We start from the raw sequence: 21186 nt of genomic DNA on the forward strand, positions 1-21186 counted from the left end.
GGGAGATCTGGATGGGATTGAGGGGTGAAGGGATAGTTGGATTTCCGGGGGGGAGAAAGGGGAAGGTATATGGGAGGGGTATGAAGGAAGAGAAAAGAGAAAATACCGTAGAAAGGGAGAAGAGAAAGGGAAAAAAGTAAAGAGAAGAGTAGAAGAGAAAAAGAAAAGAGAAGAGAAAAAAAATAGAGAGAAGAAAGGAGAGAATAGCAAGGGAATGCTGGTTTGGTTGAATGTGTTCGATGACTAGAGCCTGTAGTTTATGTCTGTACATCGCAGGTACTGCTTTGGTGGTCTGACTGGTCACGTGCTTAGATTCCTAAAAGAAGGTTTAACCTAGAGATAAAGTGTATGTTAAAGAGTTTTCTCGTGGCCGTCTCATAGTGCAAGCAAGGTATGGTATCTCGTGTGGTATCCCGAATTGCCATCTTAGTTTGTCCGCCCTTTGTATCTAAGGGCGCCTGTGGAAAGAAAAGCTGAGAGGTTATTTTTAAAATATAGTAAGGTAAAGGGATTAAAACGTAGTGTTATGGTATGTTGCCATTGCATTACGTGATTTCCCGCGGTGTTCTATACTTGTGTTCCTGTTTACGATCTCTAAGGGATTATTGTGGGCCTTTGTTGTAGGAGTCTGGTTACATACCTGTTCTCTCCATGTTGCTGTTTCTGTTGTTGCTGTTTTCCTTGTGGTATAATGTGCAGTCAAGAGTTTGCATTGTTCCTTTTTCATGTATTTTGGACACTGCTCCCACGTATATGTTGACTATTACAGTGATCGGAGTTTCTACCCTGTTAAACCCTGTTATATGATTGTTAGGTATTAGTTGTGTATAAAATATATGTTCTAGGTGTTTCAGAATAGTGCTACCATTCTGTGTTTATCTTTTGTCTTCTGGCTTACTTCGTTTAACATAACATGATCTAGGTCCATCCACGTTGCTGCAAAGTCTGTGATTGTATCATTTCTAACTGCCATGTAATATTCCATTGTGTATATGTACCACATCTTAATGATCCATTCATCCGTTGTTGGACACCTAGGTTGGTTCCAAGATTTGGCTATTATACTGAGTGCTGCGATAAATAGTGGGGTGCATACGTATTTTGGAATGAATGTCCTTCCATCTTGTGGGTATATGCCTAGGAGGGCAATTGCTGGGTCAAATGGCAGCTCAATTCTGAGTTCTTTGAGCACTCTCCAGACTTTCCTCCATAGGTGTTGGACTAGGGGACATTCCCACCAGCAGTGGATGAGAGTTCCTTTCATACCGCATCCCCGCCAACAAAGGTTGTTTCCATTATTTTTGATGTGGGCCATCCTCACTGGTGTAAGGTGGTATCTCATTGTTGTCTTGATTTGGATCTCCCTGATGATGAGTGAAGGTGAGCATGTTTTCATGTGTTTGTTGGCCATCCTTCTGTCTTCCTCAGAGAAGTGTCTATTCATTTCGTCTCCCCATTTTTTATAGCTTTGTTTGGTTTTGGGGGGCTCAGCTTTCTGAGTGCTTTGTATATTCTAGATATCAGCCATTTATCTGAAATGTCGAGTGAAAAGATTTTTTCCCATTCTGTTAGCTGTCTTCTTGCGTTAAGCAGGGTTTCTTTTGCCATGCAGAAGCTTTTTAGTTTGATGTAGTCCCATTTGTTTATATTTGATGCTAACGTTCTTGCCATTGGTGCTCCATTCTCAAAGACCTTTTTGATATATAGGTCTTTGAGTGTTCTGCCTATTTTATTCTCAATAAACTTTATGGATTCGGGTCTGATTTCAAGGTCTTTGATCCACTTTGAGTTGATTTTTGTATAAGGAGTAAGGTATGGGTTGATTTTCACTTTCGTACATGTGGTTTTCCAGTTGTACCAACACCATTTGTTGAATAGGCTTTCTTTGTTCCATTTCAGATTCTTGCCTCTTTTATCAAATATTAGTTGGCTATATACCTGGGGGTTTATGTCTGGGAATTCTGTTCTGACCCACTGGTCTGATGTCCTGTCTCTGTTCCAGTGCCATGCTGTTTTGATTACTATGGCTTTATAGTATAGTTTCAAGTTAGGTAAGGAGATGCCTCCCAGCTTCTTGTTTTTCAGTATTTGTTTGGCTATCCTGGGTCTTTTGTGGTTCCAGATGAATTTTGTGAATGCTTGTTCTAATTCTTTAAAGAATTGTGTCTGGATTTGGATAGGGATTGCATTAAATCTATATAGGAGTTTGGGTAGGATAGTCATTTTGATTATGTTAATTCTACCTATCCATGAGCATGGGATGTTCTTCCATTTCTTTAGATCATCTTCAATTTCTTTCTGGAGTGTTTTGAAGTTTCCCTGGTATAGGTCTTTCACTTCTCTTGTAAGGTTGATTCCTAGATACTTGATATTTTTTGATACTATCTTAAATGGAATTGTATTTTTAATCTCTCTCTCCTCAACTTCATTGTTTGTATATAGAAACGCTACTGTCTTTTGTGTATTGACTTTGTAACCAGCCACTTTGCTGTATTGGTTAATTGTTTCTAGGAGTTTTACTGTGGACTCTTTAGGGTTTTCGATGTATATCATCATATCGTCGGCAAAGAGAGATAGCTTGTGTTCCTCTTTCCCAATTTGAATTCCTTTGATTTCCTTCTCTTGTCGGATTGCTATTGCTAGGACTTCTAAGGTTATATTGAATAAGAGTGGAGAGAGTGGACAGCCTTGCCTAGTTTCCTGATCTTAGTGGGAATGCTTCTAGTTTCTCACCATTGAGTATAATGTTGGCTGTAGGCTTTTCATAGATAGCTGTAACTATCTTGAGGAAGGTTCCTTCTAACCCTATTTTGCTGAGTGTCTTTAACATGAAAGGATGTTGGATTTTGTCAAATGCCTTCTCTGCATCGATTGATATGATCATGTGGTTTTTGTCTTTCATGTTGTTGATGTGGTGTATAATGTTGATTGATTTGCGTATGTTGAACCAACCTTGCATTCCTGGGATGAATCCCACTTGATCGTGATGTATGATCTTTTTGATGAAGTGCTGGATTCGGTTTGCTAATATTTTATTGAGTATCTTTGCATCTATGTTCATTAGTGAGATTGGTCTGTAGTTTTCTTTTTTGGTAGTGTCTTTGCCTTCTTTGGGAATGAGTGTGATATTAGCCTCTTAAAAGGAGTTGGGGAGGATTCCTGTTTTTTCTATGGTTTGGAAGAGCCTATGGAAAAGTGGTAGTAAGTCTTCTTGAAATGTTTGATAGAATTCACCTGTAAATCCATCTGGGCCTTGGCTTTTGTTCTTAGGGAGTTTTTTAATTACATCTTCAATTTCCTCTGAGGTGATTGGTCTGTTTAGGATTTCTAGATCTTCCTTTTCCAGTCTTGGAAGAGGGTGTTTTTCCAAGAATCTATCGATTTCTACTGGGTTCTCTAGCCTAGTTGAGTATAGTTGTTCATAATATGATCTCATGATATGTTGTATTTCTTGGGGTTCTGTTGTAATCTCTCCCCTTTCATTTGTGATCCTACTGATTTGGGTGTTTTCTCTCTTTTTTTTGGTGAATTTTGCCAGTGGTTTGTCTATCTTGTTTATTTTTTCGAAAAACCAACTCCTGGTCTCATTGATTTTTTGTATTGTTTTCTTGGTTTCTATGTTGTTTATTTCTGCTCTGGTTTTTATTATTTCTTGCCTTCTGGATGTGGTTGGACTTCTCTGTTGCTGATGTTCCAATTCTTTGAGGTGATCTTTTAAACTGTTGGTTTTGTTATTTTCCTGATTCTTGACATAGGCCTGTATTGCTATGAGTTTTCCCCTAATTACTGCTTTTGCTGTGTCCCATAAATTTTGACATGTTGTCTCTTCATTGTCATTTGTCTCAAGGAATCTTTTTATTTCTTCCTTGAGTTGTTCTTTGATCCAGCTGTTGTTGAGCAGCATGTTGTTTAATCTCCAGGTATTAGTTTTTCTCCATTGCTTCTTCTTGACCTCAATTTTGAGCTCTGTGGCATAGTGATCTGAGAGGGTACTTCTAATGATCCTTACCTTTGTGGTCTTATATAGGTTGGCTTTGTATCCTAATATATGGTCTATTCTGGAGAAGGTTCCATGTGGGCTTGAGAAGAATGTGTATTCTGCTTTCTGGGGGTGGAGGGCTCTATATAAGTCTATTAGCCCTAAATCTTCTAATTTTTCATTTAGAGCTCTTATTTCTTTGCTATTTTTCTGTTTGGTGGATCTGTCCAGTGGTGATAGTGGAGTATTGAGGTCCCCTGCTATTATCACATTTCCCTTCATGTGTTTCTCCAGGTTTGCCAGTAGTTGCCTCACATATTTTGCTGGCTCTACATTAGGTGCATAGATATTGACCAGGGTTAGTGTTTCTTGATCTAATGTTCCCCTGATCAGTAAGTAGTGACCCTCTTTGTCTCTGATCACTTTCTTGAGGTTGAATGCAATTTGGTCTGATATAAGAATGGCTGTCCCTGCTTTTTTTTGTTTTCCATTGGCCTGAATAATTACTTTTCATCCTTTTATTCTAAGCCTGTGCTTATCCTGCCTCTGTAGGTGTGTTTCTTGCAGACAGCAGAAGTCCGGTTTATTTTTCCTAATCCAGTTCTCTACTATGTGTCTTTTAATTGGAGAGTTTAGTCCGTTAACATTTAGGGAGATTATTGAGAGAGAGGATTGTTGTGTAGTTGTGTTGTGTAGGGTGGTTTTTGTTACAATCGGGGGTTTGGATTGTGTAATTCGTCTTTGAGTAAGTCGTTTAGGATCGGTTTTGTTTGCACAAATAGTTCAAATTCGTTCTTGTTTGAGAATGTTTTTAGTCTATCCTCCCATATGAATGTAAGTTTTTCTGGGTATTGGACCCTAGGTTGGAAATTTCTTTCATTCAGTCGTTTAAATATGTCATTCCATTGTCTTCTTGCTTGAATTATTTCAAATGGGAGATCTGGTTTGATTCTTATGTCCCTACCTTGGTACTTGAGGTTTCTTTTCTTCCTTATTGCTTTAAGGAGTTCTTCTTTCTCTTTGTTTTTTGCCAATTGGATTACCATGTGTCTTGGTGTTTGTTTATTGGGGTCTATCTTATTGGGAACTCTTTTTATTTCCTGTATTGGCATTGCAGTATCCTTCCAGAGGGTGGGGAAGTTCTCCGCTATTATCTCTCTGACTACTTGTTCTTCCCCTTTCCCTACTTCCTCCCCTTCTGGTATACCCACAATTCTTAGGTTGTTTCTTTTGTCCTTGTTCATTAGATACTGGACCTTTCCTTCCAGTGCTTTGCCTTTTATTTCTTTGTTGGTTTCTTGATCATTTTTTGTTTGCAGTTTTCCTTCGAGTTCTTCAATGTGTTTCTCCAATTCTGTGTTTCTGCTTGTAAGGCTTGTTACTTTGTCTGTTAATTCCTTCACTTCTTTTTGTATGGAATCTCTCATGTTCTTTAACATTTCTTCTTTAATTTGGCTGATTTGTTCATCCATAGATTTCTTATACTCGATAGCTAGGGTTTCTCTCATTCCTTTTATTAATTCTTGCATTTCCTTCCTCATGGCTGCTTTTAGGTCTTCATCGCGTGTATCTGTGCGTTTTGGTGGACTTGGAAGCTTGCAAGAGTTTGTCACCATATCTCCAGATATTAGTGATCTCCTTGATTTACGCATACTTCTTTGTATTTAATGGTGTGTTTTAGAGTGCTGTGCTTCTAAATTTTACCTGTTTTGATCCCCTGTGGTGTGGGAGTTGGTTCCCTCCCTGAGGGTGGTTCTAGAGGGACTTTTGGGTGAACTCGCTGAGGTTTTGATCCTCCTGTACTCTTTATGTGGCCTGGTTAGTTGTTTTCCCCTTTTGTTGGCAGCTAGTACTGGCCCTTTCCTGACCACAGTGGTGGGGGGCACTGTTTCTCCTCTCCTTTTTCTCCTCTCCTCTACTACTTGGAAGTCAGTCTTCCTCTTAATTTCTGTCAGCAGGTGTAGTTCCGCTTCTGGCCACACTGGTTGCGGGCGCTGTTGAGCCTGACTCTCTGTTCCCTCCCTTTTCTGGGGGTCAATGAAGCTCTGCTCCTCCGAGTTACCGCGGAAGAAATTCCCCCAGTCAAGCCCTCCCGGTAGCTGCTCTCAGCCCTAGGGGGGGTCTCCGGTCCACTCTGGGGCTCGGGGCTAGGTTGCTCTAGGTTACCTAAAGGTCCAGGGGGCAGGCCCAAGCTCACCTAGTCTATTCGTCCCACCTGTCCCAGCTGGGCAGGTGACTCCGGCCCACTAGATACTAGGGAATGTCCTCCCCAGTCTACGCTCGGGTCAGGTGGGATGAACTCTGGGGCCTGGAAGTTGAGGCAATGGGTGGTGTGGTCTCTGTGCCAACCAGCTGGCCTCTGCAGTCTATGGGGGGGGGGGTCGCGCGCAGGGTGGCTGGCGGCTGCGGGTCGTCCACCTGTGAGCGCCCTAGGAGAGTGCACTCACCCTGGACGCCTGGGGTCCCTACTCCCCGGTTGGCGCGGCTGGCCTCTGCAGTCTATGGGGGGGGGGTGTCGCGCGCAGGGTGGCTGGCGGCTTCAGGTCGTCCACGTGTGAGCGCCCTAAAAGAGTGCACTCACCATGGACGCCGGGGGTCCCTACTCCCCGTTGGCGCGGCTGGCCTCTGCAGTCTATGGGGGGGGGGGGGTCGCGCGCAGGGTGGCTGGCGGCTGCGGGTCGTCCACGTGTGAGCGCCCTAAAAGAGTGCACTCACCATGGACGCCGGGGGTCCCTACTCCGCATTGGCGCGGCTGGCCTCTGCAGTCTATGGGGGGGGGGGGGTCGCGCGCAGGGTGGCTGGCGGCTGCGGGTCGTCCACGTGTGAGCGCCCTAAAAGAGTGCACTCACCATGGACGCCGGGGGTCCCTACTCCGCGTTGGCGCGGCTGGCCTCTGCAGTCTAGGGGGGGGTCGCGCGCAGGGTGGCTGGCGGCTGCGGGTCGTCCACGTGTGAGCGCCCTAAAAGAGTGCACTCACCATGGACGCCGGGGGTCCCTACTCCCCGTTGGCGCGGCTGGCCTCTGCAGTCTATGGGGGGGGGGGTCGTGCGCAGGGTGGCTGGCGGCTGTGGGTCATCCACGTGTGAGCGCCCTAAAAGAGTGCACTCACCATGGACGCCGGGGGTCCCTACTCCCCGTTGGCGCGGCTGGCCTCTGCAGTCTAGGGGGGGGGGGTCGCGCGCAGGGTGGCTGGCGGCTGCGGGTCTCTATCTCTGACAATATGTGTTGCTAAAGTAACATATATTAGTTAAAGTTACTCAAAGATTTTGTATATATTAATATTTGAATTAAATGAAGTGTAGAAAAATATCAGTATAAATAATACCTACAAGGGAAAGAAAGAATTAAATGTAAGGTATTGTGCCACAAAAGCAAAGTTTACTGTGCAATTTTAAATATAGAATAGAGTCAGCATCTTTGATTCTCAGTAAAAACTAATTGCAGGATAACATTTATCTTGAAAAAAAAAACTCTTGTCAATGTATTGCACAGAATTGAAGTTACTCATTAGTCTTTTATTAGGGTAATCCAGTTATCTAGCTTTGGGGTAAAAACCATGATGCAGAAGTTTAAGAAAAAATATTTTGGTAGCACTAATAGACAAGCACTTAATACATAATGCACTTAACATACTATGATTTACACAAATTACCCACAAAATTTTTTCCCAGCAGACACATCTTAGCATTTCATGGAAATGAATATTGGAACATCTGTGCTATTACTGAACAAATCTCTTTCTAGAAGTTGTGCTTTAGCAATACCATATGGAGGGAATGTTTTCACATTCTCTTCATTTACTAGACATTACAGGAAAATTTATTTTCAATTCCCAGAAAAGAAATAAATTGGATAAATTTGACTATGTAACATTTATTTTCTTAGTCATACAATGAAAATGTTTCTTTTCAAAATTAAAATCTATGCCATTTTAAAAAATACAAAGAAAATTTACTTTTACATAGAAATTATTTACAATATGATGTTTAAATTTAGAAATAGAGACAACAACAAAAACAATAATCAGAGTATGTACTACAATTTTAGGCACAATATTTAACTTAAATCATAAGGCACTCATACATTTGCGATGATAAAAAATTGGAAAAAAGAGGCATGGATAGGCTAAAAAACTTATAGCAAGCAATGATAAATTAAGTCTATGTTCTTAATCTTTCTTTTTTTTTTTGGTTTAAGCCACACCCAGTGACCCTCAGGGGTTACTCCTGGCTATGCGCTCAGAAGTCGCTCCTGGCTTGGGGGACCATATGGGATGCCGGGGTTCGAACTGAGGTCTGTCCTAGGCTAGCGCTGGCAAAGCAGACACCTTACCTCTAGCACAACCACACCGGCCCCTATGTTCTTAATCTTAATCACTATATATTTGCTTCTAAAATCAATGATTAAGGTAGAGACTAAGCCTTATTTTTAAAATAAATAAAACAGATTCTGATGTTAACACTAAGTGTATGTGTATATGTTTTAAATTAAATAATTTAATATGTAACTTTAAAACCAATTATTTTGCTACAAGTTATATTTGAATAACTTGATAAAATTTTGATTTAATATAAAGATTGAAGGATAGTTTTCAAATATTTAATAGGATCAATAATTTTGTGTACTTTAATACAAAGCCTCTTCTGCATTTTAGCTACTGCATTATTAAAAACTATGTATAATATTTATTGCTTTATTTGTCTGATTTAAACTTATATATTATACAATATAAGTTATATAAGTGAACTTATATTCATTAACAATAAGCAGTTTCATATGTTACAAATAGTGAAACTGAAAATCATAATTCTTTATTTTTTCAAACTTTAATTATCTGTGGCAAAGTTACATGAGCTAAACATTATCACATAGGTATTCAATTAGGGGGAAATTAATGTTTTTTTAAATAAACAATAAAATGTTGTTATAGGTTGTTTAATTTTATGGACTGTGTGAGGGAGAAAGGAATCTTATTTACATTAAAATGTCAATCAAATTAATTTTCATTTAACAATGAATATAAGAATACATATAATCTATCTTTCTCAAACATGTTTAAGAAACTACACATATTCCTAAACCATGGATCCTGTCAACTGATGTTTACTTGGTACAAGTAAGATTTTAGTTTCAGTATTTTTTTAATTTTTTTATTTTGAATTATGAGAACAAAAGATGCAAAGAAAGGACAAGGTAAAGTTACAGTGGAAGGACAATCAGCCATAACATAATTCTCAGAAGAAGTCCCCTTGCTGATATCTTAACTTTGAAGTTTCAGCCAAAGAACGTTAAGATAAATAAAACAGAATCCATGTACAATTACTTTGTCCCTCAAGTCCCTAGATTGTAGCACATTATAATATTTCTTAATAGCACACAAGGCAATCTAAAGCCATAAAGCTTACGTAACTCCTTAAACATTAGAGGTATAGTATTTTTTACATTTCCATGTACATGCATATTAGCTAAGTTAACCTCAAATTTTAAGTGGGTGCATTTAACCTCAAATTTTAAGTGGGTGCATTTTAAGGATTAGAGTCAAAGGAGCACAGTAAAAACAGTGTTAGAGTGGCAATTGTTGTTTGCATAGGCCCACCAAAATATGAGAGGCATGGAAAGGAATAACCTTGGCCTAAATACAAAGAGATCCTACCCCTGAAGTTTCCTGGCATAAGACCAACTCTAGGCTTCAGGCAAGTTATCGTCTGATCCAAGACATTGTCCATAGTGCCAACACACTTTTCACACAGTCTCTGTAGTTGGTATCATGTTTCTGTATTAAAGATTCTGGAATCTGCATATCCTAAATTGAAGTCATGATGTGGAGTGTCTTCTCGTTTCACCTCACCATGAAAGGGCAATGCAGGAAGCCCTATCCTGTAAGCAGGTCGTTGTTAAGTCTTCTCATTGTTAAGGGAAGTCTCTTTTCAGCAGGACGATGTCTGAGCAGTGGTAGGGTCTTCCGTGGTAGAGGATTGCTTCCAGGTGATGTTATAGACAAACCTCACAATTAAGGGGCAATACAGCAAGCCCTGTCCAGTAAGCAGGTCATTGTTTTTGTTAAGTCTTCTTAGTGTTAAGGGAAGTCTTTTTTGAGTAGATAGATGTCAGAGCAGCTGTAGAGTCTTCCCTGGTAGAGGAATGCCTCCAGGTGATATTATATACGACCTTGGATGATTTGTAAATGTCTTCTCTAGATCAGGGGTGAGTGGAGAATGCCCATTCTTCTGAGGCCTGTACCAGGTCTTTATGTCAATGTTCAGGGTGTAAGGTCTCATTGCACTATAAGATTTGTGTGTTCCCATCTCTATTAGATAAGAACTTATTGGTATGTATAGTATTTTCCCATTTTAGTGTGCCTAAGCAAACAAGAAATAAAGCCACGTGGTGCTATCAGATATGTGGGGGCGTAAGAACATTTCCAACAATACCCATGACTTGGTTCAAACATAAGCATTAAACTGAGGGATTCTTTCACACCAAATTTCATATTGAGCAGTTCACAAAGAGAAGATAAAAAACATGTGGGGGGGATCGTCATTGTATAAAAATATATTCAGCAAAAGTTATAGCCATCAAAGAAAACACCCATAAAATGTTGAAGAGACATAAGTGTCCTTTTTATGCCTTTTAAAATAGTTGTGTGGGTGTTAACTCCAGGGCACCACTTTGATCTGTGACTTAGGACTCTACAGTACTTAAGTTAGAAAGGGTAAATGAGGAGTAATGATGATAGGAGTTAAGGAAGTTAAAGAGAAATATGATCTTATGAAGGGGTATGCAAAAGGGCAGAGTACAAAATGGACATTCTGCATACATAAAAACATAATTCAATGATAGTGAGTACTATTAATGTTTTTTGGCATCATCAATCGCCCCTGCGCGATTTTGAAAATATAGACTGGACAAAGATTACCAGTGACTTCAAGAAGCTGGAAGGCCAAAGTTCAGGGCCCCACCCAGACCCTCCCTAAGGAGCTGAATGGATAATGGGGGAAAGCCTAGGGTACCTTCAAGCTCCCCCAAGGGGCCCAACTCACCTGCTTGCCCAGGCATGTGGCCCGGGTAAGCCCTGGAGATCTGGAGCAAGGTGGTAGAGAGGTGCTGGGGTTACCCAAGTCCCACACCCCCACTAGGCCTGGTTAAGAAGGCCTCTGGCATGGCGGGGGCCTGCCAAACCCCCTCCTGCTAGACTCTAGTTTCAGTATTTTAATCATGGTTAAAGAATACTGATTATAAAGATATACAGACCTGTGGTATTATATATATGTATATATATATGTGTATATATATGTATATATATGTATATATGTGTGTGTGTATATATATATATATATATATATATATATATATATATATATATATATATAGAAACACACACTAGGCCTCTGGTCTGCAATAAGAGTCTTACTGTCTTTGCAGACTCAAAACTAGCCTTAAAAGAAAAACTGAAAGGTCTACTTTAATACAAGACAGAACAACAAACACACCAAACATCTACACAAAGATGTCACTAAAAATCCCATAAAAATTCTCTCTCACAATGTCAATGAATTAAATACAACAGTTAAGAGAAACAGAATGGTTAAATAGATCAAAAAACTGAACCAACCTTCTGCTGCCTACAAGAAACACACTTGAACACTCAGAACAAACATAGACTCAAAAATCAAAGGCTGAAAGAAATTCATCCAAGCAAACATCACCCTTAAAAAAGCTAGAGTGGGCCCGGAGAGACAGCACTGGAGTGTTTGCCTTACAAGCAGCCGATCCAGGACCTAAGGTGGTTGGTTCGAATTCCGGTGTCCCATATAGTCCCCCGTGCCTGCCAGGAGCTATTTCTGCTTCACTCAGCATAATACTCTAAATATATATTAGGAAATTTCATAATTTTATTTTTCCAAACAAGATGCAAAGTATTCCACTGTGTAGATGTATCACAGTTTCTTTAGACACTCATCTGTTCTTTCTCAGGCATTTTGGTTATACCCAGATTTTGGCTATTGTGAATATTGCTGAAATAAATATGGGACTATATATGCCTTTCCTGCAATATGTTTAAGACCTATAAGTTATATTTCCATGAGGGATATGATGTGAATAATGGAATCTCAATTGCTTGTGTTTTTCTTTTTTGAGGAAAGTGCATGTTGTTTTCTAAAAATATATGACCAATCAACATTCCCAATATCAGTGAATGAGAGCCTCCTTCTTCCAGGTCAGCTCTAGTGCTGGTTGTTCTTATTAATCTTGATGTGTGCCAGTCTTTGTAGTGTGAAATGATACCCTATTGTTTTCATTTGAAAATCCCTGATGATTAAAGATGTGGAACATTTTTATTTGCCTTTGCCATCTGTAATTCTTCTTTAAGAAATGCATATTATGTCTTTACCAATTTTGATGGGGTTGGATGTTTTTTCTTGTTAAACTCAAAGAATAATACTTCTATTTTAGATATTAACACCTTATATTCAGATATTGGATGAATATTTCTCACAATCAGTGGGTAGTCTTTGTATTCTGGTTTGATTTCCTTTGAGTTGCAGAAGTGTCTTAATTTAATACCATACCATTTTTTATTTGCTTCCACTACCCTGTTCGTGGATGTTTCATTCTTGAAGATGCCTTTAGTTTCAATGGCATGAAAATGGTTCTTGCTATGTTTTCCTCTATGTATATTATGGTTTCATTCTGATATATTTTTTGTTTGTTTGTTTGTTTGTTTTGTTTTGTTTTGTTTTTTGGTCACACCAGGCAGTGCTCAGGGGTTATTCCTGGCTCCAGGCTCAGAAATTGCTCCTGGCAGGAATGGGGGACCATATGGGCGCCGGGATTCGAACAGATGACCTGCATGAAAGGCGAACACCTTACCTCCATGCTAGTTTCATTCTGATATTAGTGTTTATTTTTTAAACTTGGTTTATTTATTAGTTTCTGAATCACACCCAGCAGTTATTCCTGGCTGGCTCTGTACTCAGAAATCACCCCTGGCATGTAAAGGATGACTGGAATAGAAAAGAGTCCCTCCTGGGTTGACTTTCCTGAAAGGCAAACGTCCTACCACTGTGCTATCTCTCCAATCCCTGATAGCTATGTTTAATCTGCTTTGATTTGACATTCGTGCACAGACTTAAAAAATAGTTATGAGTTCATTTTCTTGCACAGAGATCACCATTTTAATCCTTAACACTTTTCAAACAGGTATTTCTTGATACACTTCATAGTTTAGTATTTCATTAAATCTTAGCTTCTCATAAATCTATGTAGGGTTCTATCTTAGGGTATTCATTTCTATTCCACTAATATGAAAATATATGTTTTTCAAATACCAAGCCATTTTAATTACTGATATTTTATTACTGCCATTTTATGTTAGTTTGAAGTTGGGGAAAATGATGTATTCATTTTATTTTTCTAATGGGTTTATTTTTCTAATGAGTGGATTTAGCAAGTAGTAGGGTTTTGTACTATTTGGGAGGGTGATTTTTTTTTTTTTTTGGAACAGACACAGTGATTCTCAGGAATTACTCCTGACTATGCACTGATAAATTGCTCCTTATTTGGAGGGACCATATGAGATGCCAAGGATCAAACTCAGATCAGTCCTGGCTAGGCTGCATGCAAGGCAAATACCCTACCATTGTGCTATTGCCCAGGACCATTTTTCTTTATTTATGTTGTTATTTTTGTTGTATTTCTGGAGACCTTATATTTATTTGTAAAAAATCATGGGTTTTCTTTTTTAATTCTATATAAAATCTTCATTTAAGTGCCATGATTACAAGCATAATTGTAGTTGGGTTTCAGTCATAAACAGAACACCACCCTTTACCAGTGCAACAATCCCACCACTGATGCAACCTCCCTCTTTTCCCATCCCTGCCTGTATTTCTCTCACTCATTATGAATGTCATGATAGTCGTTAGTGTAGTTATATCTCTAACTGTACTCACCTTTCTTTGTGGTGAGCTTCATATTGTGAGCCCATCCTTCGAGCCCTCATCTCTATTGTCTCTGAGCATTATTATAATAATGACCTTAATTTTTCTTAAAACACATAAATGAGTGATACTATTCTGTGTCTATCTCTCTCCCTCTGACTTATTTCACTCAGCATTAAAGATTCCATGTACATCCATATATAGGAAAATTTCAAAACTTCATCTCTCCTGACAGCCTCAAAATATTCCATTGTGGATATGTACCACAGTTTCTTTAGCCATTCATCTGTTGAAGGGCCTCTTGGTTGTTTTCCAGATTCTGGCTACACTAAATACTGCTGCAATGAATATTGGTGTGAGGAAGGGATTTTTGAAATGTATTTTTGTATTTTGTATGAGTTGTATTTCCTAGGTTATATCCATAGGAGTGGTATGGCTGAAACATAGAGTTCAATTTCCAAATTTGTTTTTGTTTTTGTTTTTTAGGAATCTCCATATGGTTTTCTGTAAAGGCTCTACTAGATAGTCAGCATTCACACCATCAGTAAGTGTTCCTTTCTCCCCACATCTCCAGCAGCACTGATTGTTACCGTTCTTTGTGATATGTGTCAGTCTCTGTGGCATGGTACTTCATTGTTGTTTCGATTTGCATCTCCCTAATGATTATTGATGTGAAGCATTTTTATGTGTCTTTTGGCTATTTGTATTTTTTCTTTGAGGAAGTGGTCTGCTCATGTTTTCTCCCCATTTTTGTTTGATGAGTTTAGATGTTCATTCTTTTTTTTTTTTGGTTTTTGGGTCACACCTGGCAGTGCTCAGGGGTTACTCTTGGTTCTGTGCTCAGAAATCACCCCTGGCAGGCACAGGGGACCATATGGGATGCCGGGATTCAAACCACAGTCCTTCTGCATAGAAGGAAAACGCCTTACCACCATGCTATCTCGCCAGCCCCTAGATGTTTATTCTTAATAGAACATCTGCAGGAGGAAAAAAAAAAAGCATAAAACAATTTATTATTATTATTTATTTATCTATTTTTTGTTGATTTCATTGTTGTGGTTTGGGTATTGAAGTGGATGTCTCCATTTATATTTATTTATTTATTTTCTTCTTTTCTTATGTGCTCTGCCACATTTTTTTTTACCTCAATTCCATGGCTTTTATATGGTGCTTACCCTTTTGTTTTGTTTTGTTTTGTTTTGTTTTTGAATGCTCACTGGATATTTTATTTGACAGTTCTTTATGTACTGTTGTGGTGTTTCACCTTCTTTTTCCCCTTCGTCTCTCAAAGCAAGGATGAAAGCCTCTAGAAGGCCTCCGCCCATTTTTGGAGTATCTGATTCTTTTTTTCTTTTTTTTCCTCCAGGTTATTACTTTTCTCTTCTTCAAACAAAACCGCATAACTTAAACTATATAGTCCCGCCTCCCAATTGGGGCGGGGGAATAAGGGAGGTACCAAGTCCAAATAGGTGTAAAACCACTAAGTAGTAAGCTAGGCACAGAGGGAACCACTTATTCTAGCAGCCCAGGGGGTAAGGGAAGAGGTTATTGGATGAAAGACGGGAATGGAGGTGGAGGGAGGACAATTCGGTGATGGGAATTTCCCTGATTTTATGTTAATATGTACCTAAAATATTATTTTCAATGATATGTAAGCCACTATGATTAAAATAAAAATTATATTTAATTAAAAAATAAAAAATAGAACTTCATTTAAACTGTATGATTATTGATACTTTTTATGTTATCAATCTCAAATCCATGAGCAGGGAATGTGTTTCCATTTCTTCCTATCCTCTTTATTTTATTACTTGAATTAGTGTTTTGTAGTTTTCTTTGTATAGGTCATTTACCTCATTAAGTAAGTTGATTTTGAGGTACACGATTTACTCAGGCTCAATTTTCATTGGGGGTTAATTTTCTTTTAGTATTTATTTTTCTTTTATTATATGTATACAGGAAAGCTTTAGATTTTTACATGTTCCATTTGTAGCCCTCCACATTACCATAAAAATCTATTGTGTCTAGATGCTTTCTGTAGTCTTTAAATTTTTCTAAGTTCAGAGTTTTATTAACCACAGATGATAAAAGCTTCATTTTATTCGATTATTTTCTGAATTAAAACATAAATTTTCATTGCTTTACAGCTATGGAAAATACTTTCAGTGCTACATTGAATTGAAGTGGTCAGAATGGACAATCTTTTCTTGTGTCAAATCTTAGAGGAAACTCTTTTAGTTTTGTCCCCATTGAGCTTCTTTTAAATGGCTTTGATTATTCTGAGGAAAGTTACTTTGATTCACATTTTGTTAAGAGTTTCTTTTTATTATGAATAGGTGATAGATATTGTAAAATTATTTTTCTGCATCTATTACTATGATCATATGATTTTTTATCAATATGATGAATATTTAGATAAACTTGATTGTGTTAATTCATTCTTGCATCTCTGGCATGAATCCTACTTGGCCATGGTGTATCTATGGCATTGCTGGGTTCTATTTGTTCATACAGTTTTAAGGATAATTTCACCTGCATTCCTTAAACATATTGGCCCCAAGCCTGATTTCTGATCATATATCCAGGAAAGTCACCAGGTGTGACCCAATAACCAAAATAAAAAAAATACTTTAAACCCTCTATTGTTGTCTATTATATCTATGGCCTGAAAATAAAACCTTAGGATTAATATAGTTTTGAAATAGAATTGCTATATTTATAATTTTATATAACTTATTTATTTGATTTAATTAGTCCACAGAAACATCAGGATATCTATAGTTGGATATCTTCCAATTGGTTTTATAATGCTGCCAGTAGTTGGAGCTATTGACATTGATAAATTTTACTAAGACATATATCTATATTAATGATATTTAAATTTAATTTAATTTAAGTAGTTCCTATTTTATTCTTTGAATTTTGGTGCATTTTCAATATGTAATTTTTTATATAATAGAAAACTCAATATTACTACTATAAATGTGTTGATAAAATATTGACCCAATGAAAGGCCAGAGAGGTGGCATGGAGCGGTAAGGCATCTGCTTTATATGCGCTAGCATAAAACAGATCATGGTTCAATCCCCCAGCATCCCTGAGTCTATATCCAGTAGTAACCTCTGAGTGTCACCAGGTGTGACCCAAAAAACAAACAAATGAAATAATGACCTTATGAATCAATATTTCCAATCAAATTAAAAAAAACTATGTTTGACATTTTACTAGGATGATGCATGATTTACAAAACAATAAACTATCTAATGCAGATATGATAGACAAGTATATTTATATGATTTAAACCATGTCTTCCATGAATTGAAGCAATAACTTTCCTAGGAATATACCCTAGGAAAAAAGAGACTGTGCAAAAATGCCCTCTGCCTTTCCTATGTTCATCACAGCACTATTTACAATAACCAGAATATGGACACAACTAAAATGCCTCAGAATAAATGAGTAGTTAAAGAAACAGTGCTACATCTACAAAATGGAATACTATGCAGCTATTAGGAAAAAATGAATCCAGAAATTTTCTTCTACATGGATAGACATGGAGATTATAATGCTGAGTGAAAAGAGCCAGAGGGAGGAAGATAAACATAGATAACCATACTTTTACTCATATGTGGAATATAATAAAATTAAAAGAGTATGGTGCTAATATCCAGAGATTATATGATGAAATTTGGGAGGGCTAGTTTATGGTAAAAAGTTTGCCACAAAGAGCAGTATGTGCAGTTAGAATAAAGATGTTTCTACTTTCACAATGATAGATGGAATTGATTACTCTGGACAAAAACTTGGTGCTTAAAGGGGATAAAGAGACATGCATGGAACCCATTAATTAACAATAGTGTAAAGTGTCAATCAAGGAGAGAGAGAAACAGAAATAGATAGATATATAGATAGATGATAGATAATAGATAAATCAATAAATCGATAAATAGATAGATGATAGATAGAGTAAAATCAGGTGAGGGTATTAGTCTATTATCTGATGGGTCTTGGGTGAATATTTTCTCCTACTCAGTGGGTGGCTCTTGTATCCTGGGCACTATTTCCTTTGAGGTACAGAAGCTTCTCAGCTTAATATATTCCCTTCTGTTTATCTCTGCTTCCACTTGTTTGGAGAGTGCTGTTTCCTCCTTAAAGATACCTTTAATGTTTTACCTACGTGTTGTTCTATATACCTTATGATTTCAGGTCTGATATTAAGGTCTTTAATCTATTTGGATTTTACCTTCTTACATGGTGTTAGCTGGGGGTCTGACAAGCACTGACAGAACTTTACAAGAAAAAAAGTCTAATCCCATCAAAAAATGGGGAGAAGAAATGAACAGACACTTTGTCAAAGATGAAATACAAATGCACATGAAAAAAGACTCAACATCACTAATCATCAGTGAGATACAAATCAAAACAAAACTGAGGTACCATCTCACACCAAAAAGATTGGCGCACATCACAAAGAATGAGAACAAGTGATGTTGGCAGGGATGTGGAGAGAAAGGAATTCTCATTCACTGCTGGAGGGGATGCCATCTAGTTCAACCTTTATGGAAAGTGATATGGAGATATCTCCAAATCCTGGAAATTGAACTCCCATACGATTCAGCTATACCACTCCTAGGGATATACCTTGGGAACACAAAAATACAATACAAAAATTCCTTTCTCACACCTATATTCATTGCAGCCCTATTTACAATAGCCAGACTCTGGAAACAATCAAGATGTCCTTCAACAGATGAATGGCTAAAAATAATGTAGTACAAATACACAATGGAATATTATGCAGCCGTCAGGAGAGATAAAGTCATGAAATTTTCCTATACATGGATGTACATGGAATGTAATATGCTGAGTGAAATAAGCCAGAGGAAGAGAGATAGAAGCAGAATAATCTCACTCATCTATGGGTTTTAGGAATAATAAAAGACATTTTTGCAATTATTCTCAGAGACAAAGTGAGGAGGGCTGGGAGGTCCAGCTCATGACATGAAGCTCACCACAATGAGTGATGTGTGCAGTTAGAGAAATAACTACTTTGAGAACTTCATAACAAAATGAATTAATGAGGGAAATAGAAAGCCTCTCTAGAGTACAGGCAAGGGTGCAGTGCCGTGAGGAAGAGGAAGATTTGGGACATTGGTGATGAAAACATTGCACTGGAAAAGTGGGGTTGTTTTTTAAATGACTGTAACCCAACTACAATCATATTTCTAATTAAGGTATTTAAATAAAGATACTAATAAGAAAAAATAAATATAAACATGTAACTAATATATGTCGCCAAAAAATCAAGTGATAGATGGTGAGAAAGGTAAATGGGACATTGGTGTGGGAAACATGCTAGATAAGATTGTTATATATTGAATTTATGTAACTCAATCATGAACAACTTTACCTGTAGAAAAATTCCAACTGTATTAGAAAAAAAATTGTAACCATGGTGTTTAAATTAAAAAAAAAATGGCTACTTACCTGACAGAGAGATGACATCTAGCAAATCGTGACAATTATGTGAGTCAAAGTGCAGGGAGGAAAAATAATCAACTAGTCATTTCTATCTACCTTTATATTTCATAAATACTTAAGAACATGTATTCTGAATAATCTTATGCAAACTCAATATATTATACCATAATTTATGTAATCACAATATAATTAATATTCTGACTTGCTTAAATGTTTATTTTTAAATGTATACATAAAATCTGCAGCATTGCTACTAAGAGCCAGAAATGCTGACACCATGAGGATAACCTCAGTGGTGCTTTGACATTTCCAGTTTCACAATTATGATCCATATTAGTCATATGATGCCAAGATTCAAAATTTGTATGAGCAAATAAGCACTCTGTCAATGATATTCTCTTTCTGGCCACAAATAAATAGTTGTGCAATTTTAAATAAAATATTTTATACAGACATTATTATTAATTAACATATATTTTGAAGCAGAATTGTATATGTCCAAAATTTAATCTAAACTCATTCACTCATTATGAGATTCTAGGAAAACTATCCTCTTCCTATTGTGTTAAACTTACTTAGAGACTATTTCTGCAGTATAGAAGGTATCAAACTCAGTTTAGCAATGTCAAAATATTTGTGGGTGAGAAAGTTTGTCAAATTAAAATAAAAAGAGACTAATTGGATGCTTTTAAACTCATATTGAAAGTCAGCATGTTCACTACAGGTATGATGTTAAATATTTCATGTGACTAAAATAATTGTGGAACAATTTAGTATAGACAATTCCACTTGAGTATTCAGTTAAAGTGTAAATAAAGCAGAAAATAATGGTTCTTTTTATCCATAAGGAAAATATACAAATTTCAACACATACATAATGCATATATCTATACATATATTTGATGTATACATATCAAAAAGACATGTTCTGAAATATTGTTTTTATAAACCATGGTCAGTATTTTGCAGTAAGAGATTCCATCCTGTGCTCAGAACGATCACACAGCAGTAGGACATTTGCCTTGTACGTGGCTGACCCATGACTGATTCCGGTTCAATTCCTGACATCCCATATGATTTTCTGAGCCTTCCAGGAGCAATTTCTGAGTGCAGAGCCTGGAGTATCCCCTGAGTGTCATCAGTATTACCCTCAAACAAACAAACAAACAAAAAAGATATTTATTTTTACTGGCTGTAATGAGATGATAAACTCAGAAATGACAGATTTTCCAGTGTTGGTTTGTTATGTGGGTGCCTCTTGAACCTCCACAGGTCAAAAAAGTTCTGAGATCAAAATACCTAAAAGTTTACAGAGAAAAACAGTAAGAAAAGAAAATAGATAAATAAAATAAGTTCTGATAGTTAATGGTATTTTTTCATAAAAATTATATTTATTAATTATGAAAGATGACAAAAGAATTTAATGTTCCTACAAACAGGGAATAGAGTGGAAAGGAAAAATAAAATCTTTATTCATTAGTATACTGCTGCTAAGTGGTTGGGAAAAGTGCACCTGCATTATATATTGTTTACTTGTGATTTTTTTGAAAAAAAAAAAAAGTGAGATTTTGTAAAGTTGCTTTCACAAAATTTATGTAAATAACATAAATTATATTATAAAATGACAATGATCACTAAGTTCAGGATTTTCCAGTTATCAAATCTCAAAAATATTAAGTTATTCTCAGTTTATTATGAACTGTTCAGTTATACAGTCTTTGTTTTCTTTTATTTAAACAATGTGAATACATAATTGCTCATAATTGAGTTTCAGTCAAACAGTGT

Source organism: Suncus etruscus, chromosome 7 (genome assembly GCF_024139225.1).
Source record: "Suncus etruscus isolate mSunEtr1 chromosome 7, mSunEtr1.pri.cur, whole genome shotgun sequence".
Taxonomy (NCBI): Eukaryota; Metazoa; Chordata; class Mammalia; order Eulipotyphla; family Soricidae; genus Suncus; species Suncus etruscus.